This window comes from Camelina sativa, chromosome 10, assembly GCF_030686135.1.
Source record: "Camelina sativa cultivar CO46 ecotype springtype chromosome 10, ASM3068613v1".
NCBI classification, from domain to species: domain Eukaryota; kingdom Viridiplantae; phylum Streptophyta; class Magnoliopsida; order Brassicales; family Brassicaceae; genus Camelina; species Camelina sativa.
Genome location: NC_141889.1, coordinates 15,462,854 through 15,478,471, shown reverse-complemented (window position 1 = coordinate 15,478,471; position 15,618 = coordinate 15,462,854). Strand labels below are relative to the sequence as shown.

At 40.9% G+C, this 15,618-nt stretch overlaps 1 non-coding gene across 1 annotated transcript; it reads left to right on the top strand.

The window, feature by feature from the left end:
• The first annotated feature begins 10,332 nt into the window (after positions 1–10,332).
• LOC147936187 (small nucleolar RNA R71) lies at positions 10,333–10,439 on the top strand. Its single transcript, XR_015569709.1, has one exon. It is a non-coding gene; the product is annotated as a small nucleolar RNA R71 (small nucleolar RNA).
• Positions 10,440–15,618: the final 5,179 nt, after the last annotated feature.

Below are 15,618 nucleotides of genomic sequence, written 5' to 3'. Positions count from 1 at the left end.
GAGATAAAAGATAAGATGTCCTAAACCAAGACTTAACAAAATGTATATATAGTAAAAACGTGTGAATCTCTAAAACTTAAAACGACAAGATAGAACGTCGGTTCGGGAGTCTCCTGAAGCGTGTCAGACGGAGCGTCTTCCTGGCATGCGTCATTTCGTCTGTGTGCGTCCAGTGGCTCGATTGGTGTGAGTAGGAGTGGGTCGAGCCGTGCGAGTGAAAATGGCTCGAGCATGGTCGGTGAAAGTGGTTCGAGCTGGGTGTATATGCATCTACTAAAACGATGATAACTCTTGCAACACACCTCCGATTGGCTTGAAATAAACGGCATTGGAAAGATGACTCAATTCTCTACAACTTTGATGAAGAAGTAAAAAGCTGAATCCCTATACCGGTGGCTCGAGTGATGGCTCGATTGAGTGGTCTGACTGGTGCACTCAGAGTGGCTCGATTGCGTAGGTCGAGAGTGGCTCGATTGTGGAGGTTGAGAGTGGCTCAATCGTGTGCGTCTCCGACGTCTCCTAAACACCTGAAATACTTTGAAAAGCACAATGCATGCAAGGATGATGCAAAAACTTCCTAAACATGCAAAGTGTATAAAAGAGGTTCTAAAATGATGCAAAATGACTAGTTATCCTAGCAAAATGTATGACAAATGCATGTTAAGGAGATGCAAAATATAGACATATCAACTCCCCCAAACTTATTCTTTGTTTTCCCTCAAGCAAACAATCAAGAACAAAGTATGGAAGAGAGGTGTGAAGATGGGGTCTCAGAACCTAAAACATGCTGGATAGAGTAGTTAGAATCAAGGTCCTTGTTTTTAGTTCTATGATGCATGGTGAAAGAACTTTATTTCTTTGATCTACACATGCAATCCTATCAACCACTCCCTTTAACATTCATTAACAAAGAACCGTGAATCAATCTAAGCAATGTCATTGAACTCATTTGGCTAGGGTAAAAGGTCAGAGATATAGATGATCTCCTTCTCAAGTGGTTTTATCAATATAGAACAAGGTTCTCTCACGAAAAGGAGTTGAGCTTAAGAGAAGGCTAAAGGTTGAAACCAACTGATACATACAAGAGCAGCGTCCTGTCTACCCAAAGAACATTCTAAACCGAAGTTGGTCTTATCTCTACCCTTCATCAGAAACTATACCTCAAACCCATTCTTTCATTCTTTAGATTTGGTCTTAGGAGGAGTTCACTTCTTATCATTTTAGCAGATTGGGAAATCTTTACTATCAGTAAGGTTCTTTTTCTTTTCTTCTAAGGACTCTAGCCATTTTAAACATTTTACTTTCTTTTCTTTGTCTCATCTTTTCGTTTTATGCCCAGAACCAATAACTCATTATTTCGCTCAAACCAAATCCTTTACTAGACTTGTAAACCTTGAAAACACATCCCCCTCCTAAACACTTTCTACCCTCAACTTTCTTTTTACTCTTCGCTTTTCTGCACAAATCCATACCCAATGCCCAAAATCGAGTTCTCACCTAGTTCTACTAGTCCGGACAACGCGAACTAGAACTACACAGGATCCTACTCTTGTCGGTTAGAACCTAACACTTTCTAACAAGCTCAACTCGGAAAAAGGCCTGACACTCAAGAATACAATTGGCTTGAAAGAAGGGTTGGTTAATGGTGCGGGGAACTGTTCCAAAGATGGGAATCAGCTACTTAGATTAACAAGGGTGATAAAAAGGAGAAAGATAATCCAAGTATGTATGTGGTATCCATGAGTTCAATTTCAATGCATAACAGGATAATTGCAAGTCAGGATTAGGTTCAGGTATATAGGGAATGATATCAATTCAAAACATGCTTCAATCTTACAATTTCAAGTTCAATCAACATGCATCAAAGAACTAATAACAGGGGCCTTGATCCTATCCTATTGAAATCAACATGCTACCAAGGTTACAATCATCATCAACCCCTATTCTAAATGCAACAATCCTATATGAATGACAATAGACTCAATCCTAATGTGCAAGTGCAAGCTACATGAACACACTCTGTTTTTTGTCCAAATTTTCGATTTTTTTTTCAATTTTTTTTTGTTTTTTCTACGCAAATAAATGAATGCAGACTCAAACATGATATGATACAATAATATGAAATAAGAATCACAGAATACAACATCAGATATATCATCTCAAACCCTCCCCCAAACTTAAATTACACAGTCTCATGTGTAAGAAAAATTTGCAGAAGGATTTGAGAATCACAACAGAAACAATGTAGGAATGAAATGGTATATACAAAGGAAGATAGAAGTACCTAAGTAGTAGAAGAAGGATTCGGTGCTCGCCCAAGGAGGAGCGTTGTACTGGCTTTGTCCCTCGCCTTGATCCGGATCTGCGGGTGTTACCTCAACTGCTTGCGTGTTCTGAATTGTGTTCGGTTGGTCATCGCATTGCATGTCGTCGACTCTAGACTCACCATGGTCCGATACTACCACCTTGGTAGGCTGATGATCGTCTTGATGTTCCACCTGCTGCTCAACCTCTTGTATACCCTGATAATCACCTTGACCTTCATCTCGCTGCTCAACCTCTTGCTCAGCTTGAGCTGCGGAACAACGCGCTGATCGCCGACTAGAAGAGGCTCTGGAACCTTGCAAACCGCGTCTCTGTCTCTCCCTAGACTCGTGTGAAGAGTGGCGTGAAGGAACGGGTGAGGGCTGACGCTCCCGAGGTACATATGAAGATTGACGTGCTGGAGAAGGATTCGGAGAAGGTGTTCGCGCTAGGGTCGCGGAAGTACTTCCGGACATTGGTCTAGTGTCCTCGGGGATAGACCTAGGGATAGCGGTTGTGGAAGTCGAGCAGCTAAACTTGCGCATGAAGCTCTTGATAGTCTTGGTGAAGCTGCTGAGCGCCTTGTCTCTGGCTTTCCCCCATCGCTGAAGCGGGTTGAGGCGTTGACGAGCTGCTCTGACCCCCTTAGCCATTCTCGGGTCTGAGTACTCCTCGAAGTAGAACTGCCCTGGGCGGTACTCCTCGGTGTCTTCCTCCATTGGCTCGGCCTCTGCTTCAGCGTCTGCAATCTCTACCCGCTGCACCTCACCCCCAGACTCGTACAGAGTGTCCGTGGGAGGTATGAACTCTACATGTTCACCCCTCAATATAGTAGTCTGCTCGACGCAAGGCAGGAGTAATCTCGAGGCACCGACCTCCGGATGCACAAACTTGTGAATCAAACGTCCCTGCCTAAGACTCCGCTCCAGAGTACGCAACTGTCACATGTTGTTCAAGTTGATCCAGCGTGGTGAGTGTGACTTGGAATGTAATGAGACACAAGCTGCTTCAAGAAACCAAGTCACCACGCCGCCCATACACATCACTCCGGGAGAGTTGTTTCTGTTGAGTCTCGAGACCCAAGTTTTGTACGTCATGTAGTTCAGGAGGTAGAGCGAGACGGAAGTGTTGGACGTGTCACCTTGCAGCTTGGTGCCATCCATTCCCGTGAATGAGAGTCCTTTAAGCGCTAGATCAATCATCTCAAGCTCGTCGTTCGTGATGTATCCCTTAATTTCCTTAGCGTAGAATGCATTGGCCACTGCCTTTTGGAAGTAAGGCAACACTGGACTTCTCAGGTTCAACGCTTTCATTTTCGATGAAGTGAATGTGGGCGTGCTTCCAATCGTCGCCCATAGTGCTGATATCTCGTTCCGGTCAAACTGCAGCGTAGTCCCCGTCCCACCGGGAAATCCAAGCATCTCTTCGACGGTTCTGAGGGTGAGAGTGTAGAATTGGCCGTGAACGTGAAATGTAATGTAACGCAGACCTCCATCAGACATCATTCCCGGCTCATCCTCATAAAAGTGCATCTCCAGAGTGCAAAGGAACTGAATTGTCTCCTCCCTGTATCCATTCTTGGGTGTGTTCATGAGTCTCTCCACATGGCACTGCCTAAACAGATACTGAACATCCTCTGCAATCCCAAGTTGCTGCATTGTCTCCACATGGGGATACCTTGTGCCATCGAATTCTAACTGCTGGAACAGCTCGTAGTATTCCTTGGGAGTTAGTTTCGTCTCAGCGCTCTTCCGTCGGACTGATTTTCTGGGAGCTTGTTCTAAGCGCAACGCAGGTTCCTCTTGTTCGTAATCACTCCCACCCTCCTTTGAGTTTGAAGCTCGTGCCGGCCTCTTTCCGCGACTCTTGCTCTAAGAGAGTGGTTTGTCTAGTCTGCTTGACCCAGCGCCTTGCGTAGGCGGCTTAGAAGTAGCAACACATCATGGTACCTCACAACCATACTTCTCATACATCTCGTCCCAAAAATTGTCAGACAATGTGGAGGAATTGACGAGAGTGAGTATGGTTCGATCAAGATTTTTGCAGTGTCTCGATCACAGGGATGGTCGATTGACGGAGTGACGATGGTGGCGTGAACGACAGTGGCTCAAACGGAACAGTTGGACTACGTAGACATGCGTCTCGAACGAGGAAGTGTGGTGGAGGAGAGAATCGAGAGTGGCTCAATTGTAAACCGGCTCGATTGGTGAGAGTGGATATGGCTCGATCAAAAGTTGAGCGTGTCTCGCGCATGTTGCTCGATGGGGAATGGCTCGAGCAAGGGTTGGATTGGCGAGAACAGCGTGGCTCGATCGGTACAACAGAGTGAGAGGGTTGCGGATATGGCTCGATTGACGCGTCACGGAGATGATCAGAATTTGACAGTGGCTCGAGCGGGGCAGAGAAGAGTGGCTCGAGCGAGAGAGATGGTGACAATGGCTCGATCGGATTAATGATCTTGTCCACCGGTAGCGCGTGTGAGTGGCTCGAGCAGTGGAGTGCAGAGCTGTAGGGAGTGAGATGTGATGTGAGTAGCTCAAACGGCTGCAGGTTGGGCGGCAGTGGCTCGAGCGAGTGGCGGCGACGACGACGTCGATCGAGGATGGGATGAAAACGGCGAGATTCACGGTCGAGTTGCAAGGTGAGGGAGTGAAGGTCGAATTATTGGTGAGAAAGGAGAGACATTAGAGTGATTGTTTTATAGGGAGGTGAAGAGTGAAGATAAGTGGTGGTGATGAGGTGAGGTTTAATGATGAAGGAGATTCGAAGGAGTGTGCAAGTGGGGAAGAAAAGGAGTGTGGAAGAGGGGAGATGTGGGAAGATAGGACACAAAGGTGATGTGTCTGGTCAGAGGGAACAATAGAGGGATGGGGGAGTTGACATGAGGGAGAAAGCGAATTGATGGGAGAGAAGTGGGTGAAGAAGAGTTCACGTGATTGTCTTCCTGAATACAAGAAAACCAAAAACAAAAATCAAAAGCATAAGGATCCTAAAAAGAAAAATATTTACAGTGATACCTTTGGGACTTGCTCCCAAGTGAGATTGTTTAAAGTCCCTAGCTTGGCTTTTCAGCTTTTTGTGCCTTCTAGGGTTCATAGAGGAGCACATAAGACCCCTCTGGTCGGACTTGATCAACTAAATATTTCTTGACTCTCTGACCATTTATAGTGAACTCGCTACCATCCTTATTCAGAAGAGTGATGGCTCCGAAAGACAGAACTTCCTTCACGTCAAAAGGTACAGACCACCTAGACTTAAGCTTTCCAGGAAATAACTTAAGTTTGGAGTTGAAAAGCAGAACCTGATCTCCAGTCTTGAACTCCTTGACAATAATTTTCTTATCATGAAAATTTTTGGTTCTTTCTTTATAGATCTTTAAGCTCTCATAGGCATCAAGTCTGATTTCTTCCAACTCATGTAGATCAAGAGTCCTCTTAGCCTGAGCTGTATCAATATCCAAGTTCAGCAGCTTGATAGCCCAAAGAGCCTTGCACTCAACCTCCACAGGGAGGTGACATGCTTTACCATATACCAACTGAAATGGTGTTCTACCTATTGGCATCTTGAACGTTGTTATGTACGCCCAGAGTGTCTCGTCCAACTTGACAGACCAATCTTTCTTTGAAACTCCTACAATTCTTGACTAGATCCCCTTGATTTGTTTATTCGAGACTTCAACCTGTCCGCTGGTCTGAGGATGATACGCAGTAGATACCTTGTGCTTGACCCCATACTTTCTCAGCATACTCTCAAATACCTTGTTGACGAAGTGAGAACCACCATCGCTTTTCACTACTCTGGGTATCCCATACCTTGGAAATATTATACTTTTGAACAGTTTCATAACAACCTTGTGATCATTGGTAGGACTGGCAATGGCTTCGACCCACTTGGAAACGTAATCAACTGCTACCAGAATGTAGACATTACCATTAGATAGAGGGTTGAAAGGTCCCATGAAGTCTATTTCCCAAACATCAAATATCTCCACTTCCAGGATCGGATTCTGGGGCATCTCGTTCCTCATTGTGATGTTTCCCATCCTCTGACAAGCATCACACTTGGTGATGAAACCGTGAGCGTCTTTGAACAAGGTTGGCCACCAGAGAGCCGCTTGGAGAACTTACTGAGCTGTCTTGAATGTGGCGAAATGGCCTCCATAGGTGGAACTGTGACAGTGCTCAAGCACTCCCTGCACTTCCCCTTCTGCTATGCATCTTCTGAACAGACCGTCAGAATCTCTCTTGTACAGATAGGGTTCATCCCAGAAGTAGTGGTTGACCTCTCTGAGAAGCTTCTTCTTCTTGTAAGGATCCATGCCATTAGGAACTTCTCCACAGACCTTGTAATTCACGACATCTGCATACCATGGTGCAGTCTCAGAAGTGATTGCCATGCATCTAATTTTCAGGTTGTCAAGCTCTGTGTCATGCATCTGCTCACAAACCTGGGCGCCCAGAAGTTGTTCCTCAGGCATTGAGTCATCAATTGGAACAGCATCTTCAATCCTCATTCTTGACAAGTGATCTGCAACTCCGTTTTCTATGCCTTTCTTGTCAACTATCTCCATGTCAAACTCCTGAAGTAGCAGAATCCATCTCAACAATCTTGGCTTAGTATCCTTCTTTGAATAGATGTGTCTCAAAGCAGCATGGTCGGTATACACTATGACTTTCGAGCCCACAAGGTAACTCCTAAATTTTTCTAATGCAAACACAACTGCTAGGAGCTCCTTCTCTGTGGTTGCATACCTTCCTCGAGTCTCGTCCAAGGTGCGACTTGCGTAGTAGATAACATGGAGCTTCTTGTCAATACGCTGTCCCAGAACAGCTCCAACTGCGAAGTCTGAAGCATCACACATGATCTCAAACGGATGATCCCAATTCGGAGCTTGTACTATAGGTGTCGAAACCAAGGCTTCCTTTATCTTGTTGAATCTTCTGTAAAACCCAGCATATCCCAGAAAACTTCTGATATCCTTCACTGTCTTAGGCGGTTGAAGCTGAACCATGACCTCAATCTTAGCTTTGTCAACCTCAATTCCTTTCTCAGAGATCTTGTGTCCCAGAACGATCCCTTCTTCAACCATGAAGTGGCACTTCTCCCAGTTCAGCACCAGGCTCGTCTCCTCACATCGCGTCAATACCCTGCACAGATTTAACAAACAGGAGGAGAAAGTGAAACCGTATACAGAGAAGTCGTCCGTAAATACTTCTACTGACTCCTCACTCAGATCCGAAAATATTGACGTCATGCACCTCTGAAAGGTAGCAGGAACATTACACAAACCAAATGGCATGCGTCTGTAGGCAAATGTGTCATAAGGACAAGTAAATGTTGTCTTTTCCTGATCATTTGGGTGGATAGGGATTTGGAAGAATCCACTATACCCATCAAGGAAACAGTAGTAGGGATGACTAGCTAATCTTTCTAACATTTTATCAATGAAAGGAAGAGGAAAATGATCCTTCCTAGATGCAGCATTTAACTTCCTATAGTCTATGCACATCCTATGTCCTGTGATAGTTCTAGTTGGTATTAACTCATTTTTTATCGTTTTTGATCACAGTAATTTCCCCTTTTTTAGGTTCACAGTGCACTGGAGATACCCAAGTACTATCAGAGATAGGATAGATAAATCCAGCATCAAGCAGTTTTAAGATCTCTTTCTTTACTACTTCCTTCAGGTTAGGATTTAATCTCCTTTGGGGTTCAATTCTAGCATAAGACTCATTTTCAAGATTGATCCTATGTGTGCAAAGACTAGGTGAGATTCCCTTAAGCTCAGTTACTAGCAACCTCAATTCATCATCACTCAACCTAGCATTCACTATGATATGATAAGTAGAATTGTTTCCCAGAAAAACGTACCTGAGTCCGGAAGGGAGAGTTTTGAGTTCTACCTTTGGAGCTTTCAGTTCCGACCAGTCGTCAGCATGGGGGTCAGGAGTGATCACGGTCAAGTGGGAGGGTGCGACTCGATTGAGCGGGACGTCAGTGTTTCGAGTCGGGTCATGACGTCGGTCGAGCGGGAGATATCACGTTCTGAACTCTCTGTCTTAACTGCACGTACCTCCTCTGCGTCAGATAGCTGCTCGAATTCCTTTAATCCATTTTATTTCTCTATGGGAATCTAGCGGATTCTTGTAACAAGTGGTCTCCTCATGCAAGAACCTTTCTTCTCCATCCTTGGTTAGAGCAGTTTTGAGAAGATCCTCCTCAGCTAATTCCTCCAACAACTCATCAGCCAACTTATCCATCTCTTCAATGTAGAAGACTTGTCCTCCTATTGTCGGCTTCTTCAAAGTATCCTTGATGTCAAACCTCATAATGAAGTCGTCGCCCAGATTGAGATCAATTTTGCCATTTCTAACATCAATGATGGCTTCAGCAGTCGCCAGGAACGGTCTTCCTAAGATCAGAGGATCTTTCGGTTCTTCATCCATCTCCAGAACCACAAAGTCGGTTGGCGCTTCCACGTCTCTGATCCTGATAGGTAAGTCTTCTAAAATACCATGAGTAATTCTCACTGATCTATCTGCAAGGATGAGGGAGATGTCGCAACCTTTAAACCTTGTGAAACCCAACCTCTTAGCCACAGAGAATGGCATCAGATTAACTGAAGCACCAAGATCACATAAACACCTATCAAAAAACATAGGTCCAATGGAGCAAGGTAGAGTGAATGATCTAGGATCTTTGAGCTTCTTGGGTACAACCTTCTTCTGGATGATTGCACTGCACTCAATACTTACTACCACCATGCCTTGAACTTCTTTTGATCTCTCCATCACTAAATTCTTGAGGAATTTCTAGTAGTGGGGAACAAATGCGTCCAGCAATGGCATCCTCAACACAATCTCCTTGACTTGTTGTTCGAACAGAGCTTTGTATTTCTCAGTAAGTTGCTTCTTGAACCTCACTGGGAATGGTAGAGGAGGCTTTTATGGTGGAGGGATGAATCTCGCAGGTTTGTCATCAGAAACGACAGGTTCCTTAACTGGTTCAGGTTCGGACTGCTTCACTGGCTCGATTGGATCTCTGACTTCTCCGACTGGATCTTTGATCTGAGCTTCATCTTGAACAAAATCCTCCCCATCTAATTCATCACTATCCTCAGTGACGTCAGGTACTCCTTGTTTGGGAGGCAATGTTTTCCCACTTCGCAGCGTAATGGCATTGGCGAACTCCTTGGGGTTTTGAACAGCTTTCCCTGGGAATTGGCCTGGTTTTGGTGCAGAAGTAGAAGCGGATTGGCCTTCCATATACCTTATCTTCGAATTCAAAGCTTCAAATTTGACGTTCAGATCATTGTAAGAACATTCCATCCTCTGACTAAGGTCAGTGAACTTCTTAGCAGTATCCATAAATCCGCTAGCTTGACCCTGAAGAAGTTGCTGCATCATTTGCTTCATTTCTTGATCTGGTGCTGGAATAGGCTGAACTGGTTGTGGGCGGAATCCTAGCAGTGGTCCTGAGGGAGCTTGGTAACCCTGCTGGAACTGTTGTTTTGGAGCGAATCCCGGATTGTAAGGCACAAAAGGTTTTTGTTGACCTTGCTATTGTTGTTGAGGCGGGTACACCTGATCTTGTGGATTAGCAACATTGGTACTTCGGTAAGACAAATTGGGGTTCGTCTTGTAGGGCTTGTAACCTTTGTTGTATCCACCCTGATTCTGAACATAGTTGATCTCCTCAGACTGCTCACCCTCCCCATCTGGAACTTGGAAAGGGTCATCCTCACATACGTAGTGGATGCTCCTTTGATGACTTAGCAAGAGACGGTCTAGCTTCTCATTGACGTTCTTGAGGTCTTTCTTGTACTTCTCCTCAGAACTGGTGTCACCCCGAACTGTGCGGTCATAATCTTCATTGTAATTGCCGTCAGACTGAGCGAGATTCTCAACGAGATGCAATCCCTCATCCACTTCTTTGTTCAGGAAATTTCCGTTAGAGGCAGTGTCAAGTAGCATGCGGATTTTTGGAAGTACACCATGGTATAGAGTGCTCAGCAGTGACTCGTTGTTGAACCCGTGGTGAGGGCACTGGCTCTGGTAACCCTTGAAACGCTCCTAGGCTTCACAGAATGTTTCCGAACTCTTCTGAGTAAAACCAGAGATGTCATTCCTGAGACGTGCAGTTCTGGCATTGGAGAAGAACCTTGCCAAGAATGCCTTCTTGCAGTCATCCCAAGTATTGATAGACCCCTTGGGGAGGTTTTTCTCCCATTATTGAGCTTTTTCTCCCAGGGAGAATGGGAAGAGTCGCAACTTGAAACCATCCTTACTCACGCCGTTGATCTTGGTGAGACTGCACAGACGGTCGAATTCATCCAAGTGGTCGAGCGGATCCTCCATAGGCAAACCTTGAAACTTGTTTCCTTGGATCATGGAGATCAGACCACTTTTGATCTCCAAGTTGTTGTTCTGCACGGCGGGAGGGACGATTCCAGCATGCTGAGTATGAGTGTTTGGTGCATCCCCAGCACCAATGTTTCACGGTCTCGGTCTCGGATTTGGTCCATTCGGTTGTTCCATAGCGACTGGTGCGGGTTGATCAGTGACATGACGAGTTTGTCTTGGTCTTTGTAACTGATTGATATCGTCGATAGCAGGAAGGAGGTTTTGATGTCCTCTTGATCTGGTGTGCATGCAACGTTGCAATCAACAGGTTCCTGAGATGCAAAACAAACAAGCAGACAACCAAAACAAGTCAGTACTCAGAATGATAAGTGGGATAGAACTTAATCTTGCAAAACTTGAAATCATAAATGTAACAAAACAATTCCCAAACGGCAACGGCGCCAAATTGATACTAGGATTTTTGTGTCTCCTAGTAGGTTCAATTAACCTTATGTGTTGTAGTTCTTAAGGTGTCAATCCAAATGGGAAACTTACTATCACTCAAGATGCAATCAAGATTTCACAAGTCAAGCCAATTCAAAGAGGGTGTTTTTGTCTAACAATCCTAGAATAATCAGAATGCAAAACGGAAATGTGTTCTAGGACTAGGAACGAGAATGTATGACAGGAAGCGAAAATGAATGAAAACAGAAAACGAGTCTAAGCATGAACTAAAAGGCAAGACACGAAATAGTCTCAGGAATGTAATAAAAATCAGCAAGAAAGAGGTCCTAAGGATGGGAGTAATTGATGTCGGTGAGGTCTCCTAGTCTACAGACTGTTTAACATGCCACAAGCAATCTATCCCTAGACAACGAACATCACAACTTAGCTAATCCAATCTCTTGGTAAAAGCTACTCAAACTCAACCACTTCCATACCCAGCTCTCGCTAGAGAAACATGGTTGAGCAGGCATGACATACAAGTTCATTCATGTCAACAAACATCCTAGACAACTAATCTCTTAGGCTAGGAACGTAAGTCTCTGGCACTAGTTGGTCAGACATTTCATCAAACACCTTTTGGGTGTGGAAATGTCTCGAACCTAGTTCCAATTGATCAGAGAGAAACTAGCATTTCTAACACTAGTCCAAAAGGGAATCATAAAATCAAAGCTTAAACACTCTGCATCCTAAGATCCTCCACCTAATCTATCCCATCCTCAACGACTACTACACTACTCAGATCCGAAAATCATTATCCAAGATACAAACACAGAAAACATTGAACCAAGCATAATAATATAGATAAAAATGAGATGAACAACTTTTGAGAAGGAATCAAGTATAAAAACTGAATAAAGTCGGAGATATCGGATTACAAGTCTGAGAACGTTTTTAGGTGGCTAGGTTAACCATAAGAACAAAAACGAAAATGAGATAAAAGATAAGATGTCCTAAACCAAGACATAACAAAATGTATATATAGTAAAAACATGTGAATCTCTAAAACTTAAAACGACAAGATAGAGCGTCGGTAAAGGGAGTCTCCTGAAGCGTGTCAGACGGAGCGTCTTCCTGGCATGAGTCATTTCGTCCGTGTGCGTCCAGTGACTCGATTGGTGTGAGTAGGAGTGGGTCGAGCCGTGCGAGTGAAAATGGCTCGAGCATGGTCGGTGAAAGTGGTTCGAGCTGGATGTATATGCATCTAATAAAACGATGATAACTCTTGCATCACAACTCCGATTGGCTTGAAATAAACGGCATTAGAAAGATGACTCAATGCTCTACAACTTTGATGAAGACGTCAAAAGCTGAATCGCTAGACCGGTGGCTCGAGTGATGGCTCGATTGAGTGGTCCGACTGGTGCCCTCAGAGTGGCTTGATTGCGTAGGTCGAGAGTGGCTCGATTGTGGAGGTTGAGAGTGGCTCGATCGTGTGCGTCTCCGACGTCTCCTAAACACCTGAAATACTTTGAAATGCACAATGCATGCAAGGATGATGCAAAAACTTCCTAAACATGCAAAGTGTATAAAAGAGGTTCTAAAATGATGCAAAATGAATAGTTATCCTAGCTAAATGTATGACAAATGCATGCTAAGGAGATGCAAAATATAGAAATATCACTTCCCACAAACACAATACATTCACACGAATTTTCCATTCATATTTTGAAGAATTCAAACGCGAAATATTATCGAAAAGACTATACCTAACCATAGCTTTCTGTTTTTTTTTCTTTGATCTAGGTTGAAAGTCAAAAGAGTCGAATAGACGTGTATATATATATATATATATATATATATAATTTAATATATATATAATATACAATTTTTTGATAAGAGATATTTAAGAATATATGTTTACCAAATCATTTAAATAATTTGTATAGATCTCAAGACATAAATATCTTTACACTTCCCTTTATTTTATAGATAATAGTAAACTTCTTAATGTTTATCATTACGACTTTTGATGCGTATTTTACATTTTTCTATTTTTACATTTTTCTATTTTTACATTAATCGTGATAATACACTGTATTCTGTACTATTTTGAATATGAAATACTTCTTAAGTTTATCCACCCTACTTTACATAATGTAAAATTAATAAATTTTAATATTTCATCATAAAAATTGTAAATATTAGTTTCAATTAACAACCTTGAAAATAATATTTTCACATTCTTTAAAAAATATAGCCTGAAAATGTTATATATAAACCATCTCCATAAACTTAATACATGTAATCAACTTGTTTACTTCTATCATTCATATATACAATGTCGGAAATTAAAAAATACAATCTCACGACATATTGAAATTTACATAATGATCAAAAAAACTTTTGTTTTTGGTCGATTGTATTGCTACTAATTTAATCTCAGTACTCACATTTCTCATTATTTACACGTCTCATCTCATTTATTTATAGATTGACATTTTAAAGCACCGTAAATTTTAAATTTAAAAATAAACTTTATAGAAATATTAATATTTCATAAAATATTCATCCATCTAAAACAATATCCAAAAAACAAAAATTATAAGATCTCACAACATTCATCATACTATTATCTAAATTATGTTCCTCTACTCTCTTCAAGCCAGAAAATTTGCTACGACACCAATCATTTTTTCTTCCATGAGCAGACTATTTTAAAATAATAAAATGTCATATATTAGTTATAATAAAATTTTAATAAGAATATATTATAGGTAATTACCGTGTATCTTAAATGGAAAGGAAACGACTTAGATTCTTTGCGATAGATAACTTCTCTGCAGATTATATCAAAAAAATAGTGTTAGGGTTAAAGAATTACGAATAAACGCTAGTATCATGTTTTTATATAAGAATTAGTATCAGGGTGACCTTTAAACACAAATTGTTACCGTGATAATACCAAACTAAGCAATTATTAACAAACGTCAGAACATTATTTCATCAACGAATTAGGGTTAAGACTGCTGTTTTAACATAAACACTACCGAGCAATAGTCGTAAGACGTTGTATTGCTGACCCTGCATCTTTCATCTGTTTATTAATTAATCAAACTGAATTATGTTATATCCAAGAAAATAAGAGTAGCTAGATAATTTTGAACAATAGCATAATAATTTAATTAAGATTATACCATAGATGTTGGGATATTATTAGCACCAATCATAGCCTTTCTGCAACAAAAATCAGTAACTACAAATATGTATGATTTCTGAATCAAATATATAATATTAATAATCTTTCTTATAAAATTAAACAATATCTGAGTTTCACCATACGATCATTGGTAGATTCATCTAAATAATGTTTTAATTTAAATCATTAGAAAATATTTATAATATTGCTAAAGAATTTTTAATTTAGCAACGATGAGGAAGCATAAATCAAATAAAAATGTTTGATAGACTTCGCCACCTCTACCTATTGGTTTATATTTATTTATTAGAGCCAGAAACACATGAATAAATTATAATAAAGATGATAGAATAGTTTACTATTAAAATTACCAAACAGCTCTCATTAATATTAGCATCTTCAGAAGTTTCCTCTAACTATAAACATGAGCCTTTTAATTTAGCATTATCAAGGTATAAATGAAATAAGTTTAGGTCTACAAAAAAATAAAATACCTAATTTTCTTGTGTGGGCATATAGAACTAAGATCACGACCATCTACTAACTCACCTTAAACATAAGAATTAGTATAATTTGTTTTACAAAACTTTAAATAAATCAAGAAAATATACAATATAAAATATGAAGTAAAGAAACCATACACAAAGTTCTGGTAATGCTTGAACTTGCGTTCCAAACAAATACTACAAAAAGAGGATATGAATAATTAGAACATGAACACGAATACGAAGAACCATATAAAAGATCATTAAGACTATAATAAAAATATAAATTCGAGAACATGAGAGTAGTTTAGGGTTTTTTTTCTTTTTTGAAGATTTTGAACTATGGAGAATGGTTAGGGTTGTACCTATTTATATTAATGAATAACCTATATTTTTAGGGTTTCGAAGAAGTCGGTATATTTTTGTTGGGTTTTCTATTAAACCCATTATTTCAGGTTTTAGGGTTTTATAATTTATAAAAATCATGTTTTGACGATTATATAGAATAGATAATTAAGAAAAATAATCTTTTAAAATTTTTTAACTAATCAAAAGGGTATAAAGGTCCAGTTTTGAATCTCATTAATGGCAAATTAGTAATTTTAAGTCTGAGGATTAATGTGGTGCGTTTCAGCAACCTAAATAGAGAAGAAAAGCTTATCCGACTTTTTTTAAGGGCAATTTCATTAAAGGTAAACGACGTCAATTTTTGTGAGATTAGCTGTGAGCCCTTTCGACTATGTCTTTAATATATTAGATCTCTTCTTACAAAAGAAAATGGTGGATTAACATTAACTTTAACTATTAAAAACATAATAACTTCTTAGTTGATGAAGCGTCTATG